This window comes from Odocoileus virginianus, chromosome 9, assembly GCF_023699985.2.
Source record: "Odocoileus virginianus isolate 20LAN1187 ecotype Illinois chromosome 9, Ovbor_1.2, whole genome shotgun sequence".
Taxonomy (NCBI): Eukaryota; Metazoa; Chordata; class Mammalia; order Artiodactyla; family Cervidae; genus Odocoileus; species Odocoileus virginianus.
This window is the reverse complement of record NC_069682.1, coordinates 30,848,418-30,859,197: the sequence shown is the minus strand read 5'-3', so window position 1 is coordinate 30,859,197 and position 10,780 is coordinate 30,848,418. Positions and strand designations below refer to the sequence as shown.

Here is a 10,780-nt window from a genome sequence, read left to right as displayed (position 1 = left end):
AATCTTGCTGTTTGTTGTGTCTGCTGACTCTTGCTCACAGCAAATTATTTCATTGTATGTTTCCTAATTTTTTAAACTCATGAGCTCATCTTTAATGAGGCTCATTTACTGAGAAGGCACAGTGAGGCCAGTGTTGTTGGAGAATCACTGCTGGGTGATTCAGGAGGGCAGACATTCCAGGGGTGTTCACTCTGGGACAGATTGTTATGTTTATTTCTCTGCTTGGAGTTTTCCTGAGCCTTGCAGAGATATTTGCATGCTTTCTGAGTGGAGTAAAGACATGTTTTGGACCCAAAGCCCAAGGGCAAGCCCAGGGCTTCATTTTTCTCTAGGGAGACTGTTTCCTTCCACTAGAGCTAAGGCAGCTTCCTCGTCTCCTCCTTGTGCCAAGAGCCAGATTTCCTCTAATCCCCCTTTCCACTGAGAGTTCAGCTCCTCAGATGTCCTGACTTAAGACTTCTCAGGATTCCAAGACCTTGTCTCCTGTCCTCAAGTGGGTTTCAAGCCCAAGCCCCCAGGTTTACTGGGAGCAAAAACAGACTCCCAGGTCAGTTCATGGGCTCTGAGTTTCAGTCTCCTCCTCGTTTCAAAGACTCATGGCCTTGGCTGTGCAGCTTCCAAGGGTCACATGCATCCTGAGTTCGCTGTGTGTTTGGGATAGGAGGGATTTCAAGTCTCTGAGTCCATCGTCTTTCTGGAACGAGAACTCTCCTCCTCCACTTATTCACGTGGCCGCCTCCCAAAAAACATAATTTCAGAATCATTCTCTGACTGTTTACACAGCTCCGAAACACATTAGTTAAGTTGAAGCGTTCAGCCAATCATCCAGATGTTTTTGGCTGCACAATGCCAAATATCCAGATGTGCATCCAATTCATCTGCTATTTCCAAGCAAAACAAACTTACATTATTAAGCACATCACTATTTCACAAACTCAGGGATCCTGTGGCTATAATCCTGTCCCTCACTTGCTAAGGCTAATTATATTACAGCCCATGACTTTCCTTCAATCACATTGACTTCTAATGCTGTCATTCTTTTCCTTGTTGTTGTTACTGTTCTTTTTTTCCCATAATATAGTATTGAGGTCAGTAAGTATTTATTAAATTTTTGGCTGAGGGTGAAAAGAATATCCCCCACTCTGCCCCTGGAGGATGTTAAAATCTAGCTGTATTTATTTATTTGTTCTTTCATTCAATAATTTTTGTGGTGCAGACACCGTGTTCCTGGGCAAATGGTGATGAACAAGACTGGTTCCCTACCTTCATGAAGTGGACCATTTAGTGGGACACACAAGTAATACATAATAAACTAATAATACAAAAACAGAATAAAAGCAGTCATAAGTGTTGTGCAGGAAAGGAGAAATACTGCGACAGAGATCATACATGGTCTCAGTTTAGCTTGGGGAAAGGGATGGCCTGTCTTAGCAGTGACCTAAACGGTGACCCGACAGAGGCAGGCGGAGGGGCAGGCGGAGGGCAAGGAAAGAAAGTTCCAGACTGAGGAGACACAGGAGGAGCCGTGGGAGGGGCTAGGCCCAAAGGAGCTCGGAGGCTGAGGAGACTGGCAGGGAGACTGGGAGCGTGGGCAGGATCCGGTGTGGAAACCAAGCTGGAAGAGAAGGCTGGTGTCTCATCAGGTCTGAACAGGACTGGGTTTGGATTTGGGGATTTTAAGCTGAGAGCAGTAACTCCCCTGTCAAAGTCCTGGAGCAGAGGGATGACCCTGGCTGCTGGGTGGGAGGAAGACTCAGAAGGAAGCAGGTGAGTTAAAGCTTAGCAAGAGGATGGTGGTGATGAATGAGAAGTGACGGTGGCCACAGAGGGAGAGAGATGATACAGGGCAGAGTTGGGATGTGGGGATGGACCTGGGGAGCATGGAGAGGGTGGTGACAAGCCCAGGTTTGGCACGAGCGCCTGCGGACATGGAAACACCATCCCTCAGACAGGGAAGCCTGGAAAAAAGCCAAATCCCTGAGGGAAATTTGCTCAATTGGGGACATGTTAATTCTGAGATTAGCATGTGAATCAGTTGGTTACCTTTAGCAGCTCGATCTTATTACACTACCCTGTCATGAGACACACAAGCAGAGCCATCAAATGGATAGCAGGATGCATATGTCTGAAGCTCAGAGGAGGCAGGTGAGGTGTAAGTGTTGGGGTCAAGGGCATGTAACCGGTTTGTCAAATCATGAAAATGGTGAACAATGACGTGAGAGACAGACAGCAGGAAAGCTGTCATAGAAGACAAAGAGTGTTTGGGTTTTTGTTTTTTTTAAAGAAGACTGAGTCATATGATAACACTCATAAATGGCATCTAGATTTTTTTTTAATAATATAAATGAACTAATTTACAAAGCAGAAACAGACTTAAAAGATATCAAACACAAACTTAACAGATACCAAAGGGGGAACATTCTGGTGGAGAGGGCTAAATGAGGAGCTTAGGATGACTATATACTCACTACTAAATATAAGACAGGTAACCAAGAAGGACCTACTGTATAGTACAGGGAACTCTACTAAATATTCTGGGATAACTTGTATGAGAAAAGACTCTTAAAAAGAGCAAATATGTGTGTGTGTGTATAAATGAATCATATTGCTATACAGCAGAAACTAACTTATGTAAATCAACTACACTCCAATAAAATTTTTAAAAAATTAAAAAGACTAAGTTAGGAATATCTAAAGTAGAGAGAAACAGGAGAGCCTGGTGTCTTAAGGACCCAAAGAAGAGAGAGTTTTAAGGCAGAAATGGGGGTCAACTTTTCGTTGAAAACTTGAACTTCAGAAAGGTGAAGTGAGATAAACACTAAGAGGTGGCCACTGGGGCGGGCAGATGCCAGGAGAGAGAGAGTGCCCAGAGTGAGATGGGTTAAGGCTGTCGGTGGAAATGAAGAGGCAGAGCTAGAACAGGGTCCACTCTCCCTGGAAGGGCCATGGAGAGAAGACGGGCTCCAGAGGAACACCAGAGGGAGCAGAACGCAAGGTGGTGTGGGGGCAGAGACTCGGGCAGAGGCTGGAGGAGCCGGGGGAGAGCTGCCTGATGAGATGAGCCCTCAGACACCGACCGGGCAGGATCTGGGTAGACAGGGAGGGCAGGAGGCTTTGGGCCTGGGGACCGGTGTAGGCAAGAGCAAGTGAGCAGAGGTGGTCAGAGGATGAAGGGGGCCCAGGAGAGACCGGTGTGCGGATAGCTTTTGTTTCAGAGCTGAAAAATAAAACTGCATGGGAGGGCTTGAGTCTCTCTCCTTTTTTATTTGCCCACTTCCGAGGAAGGGTCATCATCTTTAGATGACCCTCCCTTGCATTCCAACTGCAAGGCTGTAGAGGGGTTGCAGTCATGGTACCCATGCCCATGCACCAGGGACACGGGACCCGAACCAGGCCAGCTGGACACACACTTCAGCCCTTAGGGCCATGCTGGAAGAAGCTACAGAGATGCTCCTGTGCAGAGAATGAAATGGGCCTTTGGGCGGCAAGAGAGGCAGGCAGTGGGCACAATCCATGGCCGCAAGGCCACTGGGGGTCTACCAGCACCACTCTCCTTCTTTAAGACTTCTTTGATGTGGACCATTTTTAAAGTCTTTCTCTAACTTGCTAAATACTGCTTCTGTTTTACATTTTGATTTTTTGGCCGACAGGCATGTGGGATCTTAGCTCCCCGACCAGCGATCGAACCCACACCCCCTGCACGGGAAGGCGGGGTCTTAACCACTGGACCATCAGGGAAGTCCCCTCAATGTATTCTTTCCTCCTTAGGCCTCAGTGGGCTCTGCATAGCATCACTTGTCACCAAGAGTGAGGTGGCCCCAGGAACACAATCACCCTCTGCAGGGCTGAGCTTCCGGTTGAGAGGCAGTGCCCCGCCCGGCCCCCAGGAAACTAGAAGAACCTCTGCCAGAAATCATGGAAACACCCCACATCTCAGAACTAGCCCACCCCTACCTGTCTACCTGTTGGGGACAACTTTTGATATCTTTAATTTTAGCTGGTTCATAGTTACGGTTAATTCCATTCATTTCACTTTGAAATGACATCCAAACCCTTTTCTCCTGAACCTCAAGGATTAGCTCGTGTCAGAATCAAGGCACCAAGACTCACTGGTCTGACACAACACAAAGGCTCTCGAGAGCTGAGGAATTCACGTCAAAAACTCTGCATGCAGATGACAAGTGTTAGCAAGGATGTGGAGAAATGGGAACCTTCCTATACTACTGGTAAGAATGTAAATTGGTATAGTCACCATGGAGGACAGTATGAAGGTTCCTTAAAAAACTAAAAACAGAGTTACCATGTGATCTGGCAATCCCACTCCTGGACATATATCTGGAAAAGACAAAAACTCTAATTCATAAAGATACATGCAATTTAGTGTTCACAGCAGCACTGCTTGCAACAGTCAAGACATGGAAGCAACTTAAATGTCCATTAACAGAAGAATGGATAAAGAAGATGTGATATATACATACAATGGACTATTAGTCATGAAAAGAATAAAATTCTGCCATTTACAGCAACGAGATGGATCTAAAGCATATCATGCTTAGTGAAATAAGTCAGACAGAGGAAGACAAATACTCTATGATATCACTATATATGGAATCTAAAAATAATACAGATGAATATATATGCTAAACAGAAACAATGTGACAGATCTAGAAAACAAACTTGTGGCTACCCATGCGGAGAGGGAAAGGAGGAGGGACAAAGTGGGATAGGGGATTAAAAGGCATGAACTGCTGTGAATTAAATAAATCAGGTTCAGGGATATATTTATAACACAGAGAAACTCATTATTATCTTGCAATAATCCATAATAGAGTATAATCTGCAAAGATACTATGCTGTACATCGGAAACTAACATAATATTGTAAATCAACTATACTTCAATTAAAATTAAAAAAAGAACAAAGGAACACAGAGCTTGCTGGTAAGCTGAGCTCCACAGGCTGGAGGTGGTTTCCCGCAGAGGGAATGAGCTGTGGGTTTGTGGTAGGTCAGAGGTAAGAAGACCGGGTTCCTTGCCAAAGAAGTGACAAGGAGGCATTTCCCAGCCTCGCAGGCTCTGTGGCCCAACCTCTGCTCAGGGCTAGATGCCTTATTTGGGTTGCATATGTGTAGAGGCGGCCCCTGGTGCCTGCAGGCTGAGGTGTTGGGCTGCAATCACTATTCCAGTCCACTTTTAAGAAGCAGCCACCAGAATCCTGGTTCTCACTTGATGTCTGCAGAAGTTGATTTCTAGCATAGGCGGCATGGCACTCCCATAGCCCACAGAAAGCTCCCTGAATTCACACTCCACCCAAAAGGTAGATGCCGGGGCCAGGCCTCTTTGAACCACGCTCTGCAGGGACATGATCCCTAATGTTGTAGGGAGCGCCCCTTATAAAGAGACATGGAGCCTCAAAGGTTTCCTAACTTGGGAGACGGTCATGAGACAGTATGTGAAGAATTCAGCTTATAAACTGTGTGTGGAGCAATCTCACTCCTATAAATAAACATACACACACAGCTCTACCTGTGTTGTATACATGTGTACATATATTTAAAAGATCGTGAAGTGACACACACCAAAACATTAGCTGTGGTTACCTTGCAGGAGGGAGAGGGGCCTGCAGGTGACTATTACTTTATTTCCTATTCTTATTTTCCCAATTTTCTACCATAAACACATAATGGATCATTTTTTTAATATTCTTTTTTAAAAGCACACCTGGCAGGTGTCTTATAAACAAATATTGAAAACCCACAGTTTAGGGATTTCATTGGCAGGTGTGGAGGGCGTGGTTTACAGGAGAGGTGGACGTTGTGTGTTGTTTGTTGCCATGCTGTTTTACTGCGGTGTAGCCGCGGAGTGGAGGAGCCCACGCAGTGTCCGACACACCACACTGCCCACAAAAAATCACATCCAGGGTGGCTCTCTGTGTTGTCATTCTCACTTGACTAACCATAAATAAAACCACTAGATAATAGCTGGCTGGAACCAGGGCACATAATCCCTCCACAATCAGGCTTTTATACTCCATCCAGATCACTACATGCTCACCGCTTGCTGCCCGAGGTTGGGTAGAAACCACTTAATCACAAAGCTCCAACAGACCACCCCTCTCTCAGCACTAGTAGGTGGAGTCATGGGAGAAGCCAAGATGCCGTCTTGTACCCAAAATACTTATTAGCAGTTCTTTATAGGCCTTACACATCCACACGCAGCCTCCTGGGTTTATCCTAGGACCCTCAGGATTGAAAAAACTTCAGTGGATTTCTTCCTCAGCTAAGCTCACTGTCATGAAAACCCACATGCACACAGAGTTATCTACATAATACACATACACAAAATAGTACGTATGTGTCTAGTGCCTAAGAGCATGGATTTTGGAGTCAAATGATAATTTGCTTTAGGGGTGTGATTTTATTTATCACACTAACCCTACAAAGGTATTCATACCGTGTTCCATTTTACAGGGAAAGCTGAAGCTCTCAGAAACTTGCTCAGGGTCCCACAGAGGGTAAGTGCAAGGTAGAAAATGAGGCCACAATTTGCTGACCCCGGAGCCTGAGCTTCTCGTCCCCGGCCAGGCTAGTCCCACCTCTCCTACCAGGATCTGGCCCTGGGGATGTGTCCATCTTAAGGATGGGTGTCACCATGTCATCTGAGATGGTTTTGTTTCCCAACAAACTTTCCAAGGAACAGACTGGACTGTCTTTCCCACTTTCTTCTATCATCCTTCATTCACAATTTGCATATGTGAGCATGTACACGCGTGCACACGCACGCACACACAGTCTTCATGAAATAACCACTTGCAAAGAGACTAAAGGGGGCTTCAGACACTGCAGGGGCCACAGCACAGCCCCCACCCAGCAGTGGCGCAGGGCCCAGCAGTGGCGCAGGCAGGGGCTGGCTCACTGCTCTGAGGATCAAGGTCCCCGTGAGAGAATCTGAGTTGGGGCCACCCCGAGTTCGTTGGGATGGTGTAGGGCTCAGCAGTGTTTCCTAAGCCTCCTTGCCAACCACAGCTGGAGGAGCCCACAGACAGGCTGTGGGGGCAGCCATTCTACAGAGGATCCCAGGAGTTCAAGGGGCTTCCCTGCCCTCAGTCTACTTCACAGGGTGGTTGTGAAGTTCTCAGGAGGTTTCCTGCGAGGATGAATTTTGAAAAAACATAGTGTGTGACTCCTGTGATGGCATCGTCACCTCTGAGTGGAAGCTGGTCACCATGGTGACCATCCTGCAGGGTGTCCGTCAAAGCTCCCACAAGAACAAACCATCCAGAGCCTGCAGACACTAGGGAAACCTAGAGGGCAGAGAAGCTGGAAAGGAATTCTTGGGATACAGATTTCTTCATCTGAAAAACGGGGTTAATCATAGACAAGTATGTGGATATACCCAGCACAGTGCCTGATGTAGAGCAGATCTAACTTGGTTTTCAAAACTTAGTGTCACAAATGAACTTGTTTACAAAACAGAAATAGATTCACTGACATAGAAAACTTAAGTTACCAAAGGGGATATGGGGGAGGGGGAAGAAGCAAGATAAATTAGTGGTTCAGGATTAATACATACACACTACTGTATGTAAAATAAACAAGAACCTACTGTATATCACAGGGAACTCTACTCAAAATATCTTATAATAACCTATAATAGAAGAGAATGTAAAAAAGAACACATTAATATATATTTATGTCTGTGTGCTTAGTCGCTCAGTTGTGTCTCTTTGGGACCCCATGGACCATAGCCCGCTCCTTTGTCCGTGGGGATTCTCGAGGCAAGAACGCCAGAGTGGGTTGCCATGCCCTCCTCCAGAGGATCTTCCCAACCCAGGGATCGAAACCAGGTCTCCCGCATTACAGGCGGATTCTTTACCACCTGAGCCACCAGGGAAGCATATATTGATATATGTATGTATAACCGAATCACTTTGCTCTACACTTGAAATTAACATTGTAAATTATACCTTAATAAAATAATTCTTAAATAAATAAAGGTAAACACTCAGGACTATAGAGCAGAGGGATTAAAGCCATCTAGCACACGGCTTTAATGCACAGAAGAGGTGAAACCTAACCCCCTGACCCTAGGCACCATGTAACTGACCATGTTATTTCCAGCAGGAATTCAACCGGTGTGTGTATCGCATGACTGGATGGCTGAGTATAGTTCTGATATAAAGTCACGTCCCCAGATTCAATCCTGAATTCAAATGGTTTCTTTAAAAAAAAAAATCTTAATATCAACCTCAAGACCCAAAATATTAGCCCAGCCAGCTGTCCCTCCTGCCTGCAGGTTCACTTGCACAAACAAACCCTGTCCCCCTATAAGAAGGATCACGCTGACTCATGCCATTGTTCACCAGGCAATTATTGTAATGAGGCAAAGCAAACTGAATGCAGGGCTAATCCAGCTGCTGTGTTGATAAAGCATAATAAGGGTGGCCGCTCCAGAGCACAATGGCAGAGTTAATTTGTGCTTTTCTCCACGAGCCTGATGCTGCCTGCACCGCAACTGCCCTCAAAACTAAACAGGAGCTAATTATGCATGTTAATTACCCAGCCCTGGGTCAGATCCCAGCGCTGGTAACAGACAGCCAAAGGCCACGCCCACAGTTCTTCCTTTGAACCCTGTGTGTGTAGAGGCTAAGTCAGGTGCCCAAACCCTTGCAGTGGCTTCTCATTGCCTTGAAGATACATTCTTTGCACAGATGAAGATAATTCTGAAGATGAGGCTGGTCACGTCCCCACTTCCTCAACCTTGTCTTCCAAGATTCACCCAGCCTCAAAACTTCAGCAAACGTGAATAGGGACTTCCCTGGTGGTCCAGTGGCTAACACACTGCTCTCTCAATGCAGGGGGCCCAGGTTTGATCTGGGGCTGGGAAACTAGATCCCACATATCACAGCTAAAGAACTTGAATGTCATAACTAAAAATCCTACATGCTGTAACTAACATCCAGCAAAGCCAAATAAATAAATATTTTTTAAGTTAATAAATTAATAATAAACAAAAAGGCTATATGCTGTCTGATTCCACTTATATAACATTCCAGAAAAGGCAAAACTATCAAAGGCAAGGGACAGATCAGTGTTGGCAGGACAGGGGATAGAGGGAAGGGAGGGCTGACTCCAAAGGGGATTTGGGGTGCTGGAACTCTTCCTATACAATTAATTATACTCATGGATATACAATTCTTAGAAATATTCAGTTGTCAAAGCCCACAAGACTGTAAGCCACAAAGGGCATATTTTACTGTTTTGTACTTTACATAAATTAAAAATAATTTAACCAGAGAATAAAACTTGTTCTCTCTCTGACAGTCTTTCTTGTTAATTTGTCTTTATTATTAGAAAATGCCACGCCCTTTTTTTCTGACAAATGAAATCTCTGAAATCCTAGCAAAAATGAAGAGAGGAGAAACGATTTTTTTTAACTAGTTTATAACAAACGCATTCTATTGTGTTTGAAATTATTAAGCAGGTGTGTATTGTTTTTTTCCCTAGGAATGCAAAACGAGTATCTATGAAAAAAGAGCACAGCAAAAGTCTGGACAATTTTCCAGTGAGATCAGTCGAGTCTTAATCTCCATGACGCCAAGACTTGGCTACAAAGTGGAAACTTCGGTCAATTCCCAGCTGTTCCATCTCTGTGTGTCCCCCCGCATCTATGTGGCTGTTCAGGTTTCAGACTGTTTGGCTGGTGCCACGGAGACAACATCATAGTTGGCAGCTTTCCCCAATGACACAATTTTTTTTTACCCTTCCTCAACTCCCTTCACTGGGGCAGCTACAGCCTCAAGTTCTTTGTCATCTCATCTAGGCAGCGGTTGCTTAAAACACAAATCAGTGACTTTATGATGAGCGAGAATATGCATCATTCTTTTCTTCTCCTTGGAACGCGCATGGTAACTCCACAGAAAAGCTGATGCAACATGGCAGCCTTAATTATCCCAAAGGTCATTCATTGTCACAGCAACCTAAACACTTACACCATTTCCAAAATAATCACACCAGAACTGACAGACAGTTTTGCATTCATTTGTAATGTTAAGTGCTTAATCAACAAGTTAAATATTCTTCAGGTTCACAAGAAGGATGACAATCCCTGAATAGTTTTCTATCACCTAAGTGGGGTTTGTCTGATTAGGGCTGACAGATGTATATAAGAAAATAAGCAGCTTTACCTACACTTTTTTTTTCCTTGTTGGGAATATGATAATGTAATAAAATTAGATCTTAAGATGCGTGCATGTTTCTGTCTTGAGAATCGTATGCATACCTTTGTTGCAGAAGCAAAAGGAGAGGAAATAGAAAAATACCATAGGATATCACTTATATGTGGAATCTAAAATGTGACATACAAATGAACTTACCTAAGAAACAGAAACTCACAGACATAGAGAACAGACTGATGGTTGCCAGTGTGGTGCAGAGGGGGATGGATTGAGAGTTCCGGGTTAGCAGATGCAAACTAGTATATACAGGATGGATAAACAACAAAGTCCTACTCCACAGGGAACTATGCTCAATATCCTGTGATCAACCCTGATGAAAACAATATGAGAAAGAACGCACGTATATGTATAAACCGAATCACTTTGCTGTAGAGCAGAAAATAATGTGACATTGTAAATCAACTATATTTTGATTTTTTAAAAAATCAACTTAAAAAAAAAGAAGAGGAAGTAGTCTTAAAGTTTGATTCCTAATGCATCTGCTTTCTGTCCACCAAGTGTTATCTGCCAATAGTGGGGGGTGGAGGCACACCATGGAGGTAAA

The 10,780-nt window shown here is 44.5% G+C and overlaps 1 long non-coding RNA gene across 1 annotated transcript; it reads left to right on the top strand.

Moving 5' to 3' along the window:
- Positions 1 to 1,519: 1,519 nt before the first annotated feature.
- LOC110126573 (uncharacterized) lies at positions 1,520 to 10,241 on the top strand. The gene is made up of 2 exons (XR_002310479.2): positions 1,520 to 1,767; positions 9,506 to 10,241. It is a non-coding gene; the product is annotated as an uncharacterized lncRNA (long non-coding RNA).
- The last annotated feature ends 539 nt before the right edge of the window (positions 10,242 to 10,780 follow it).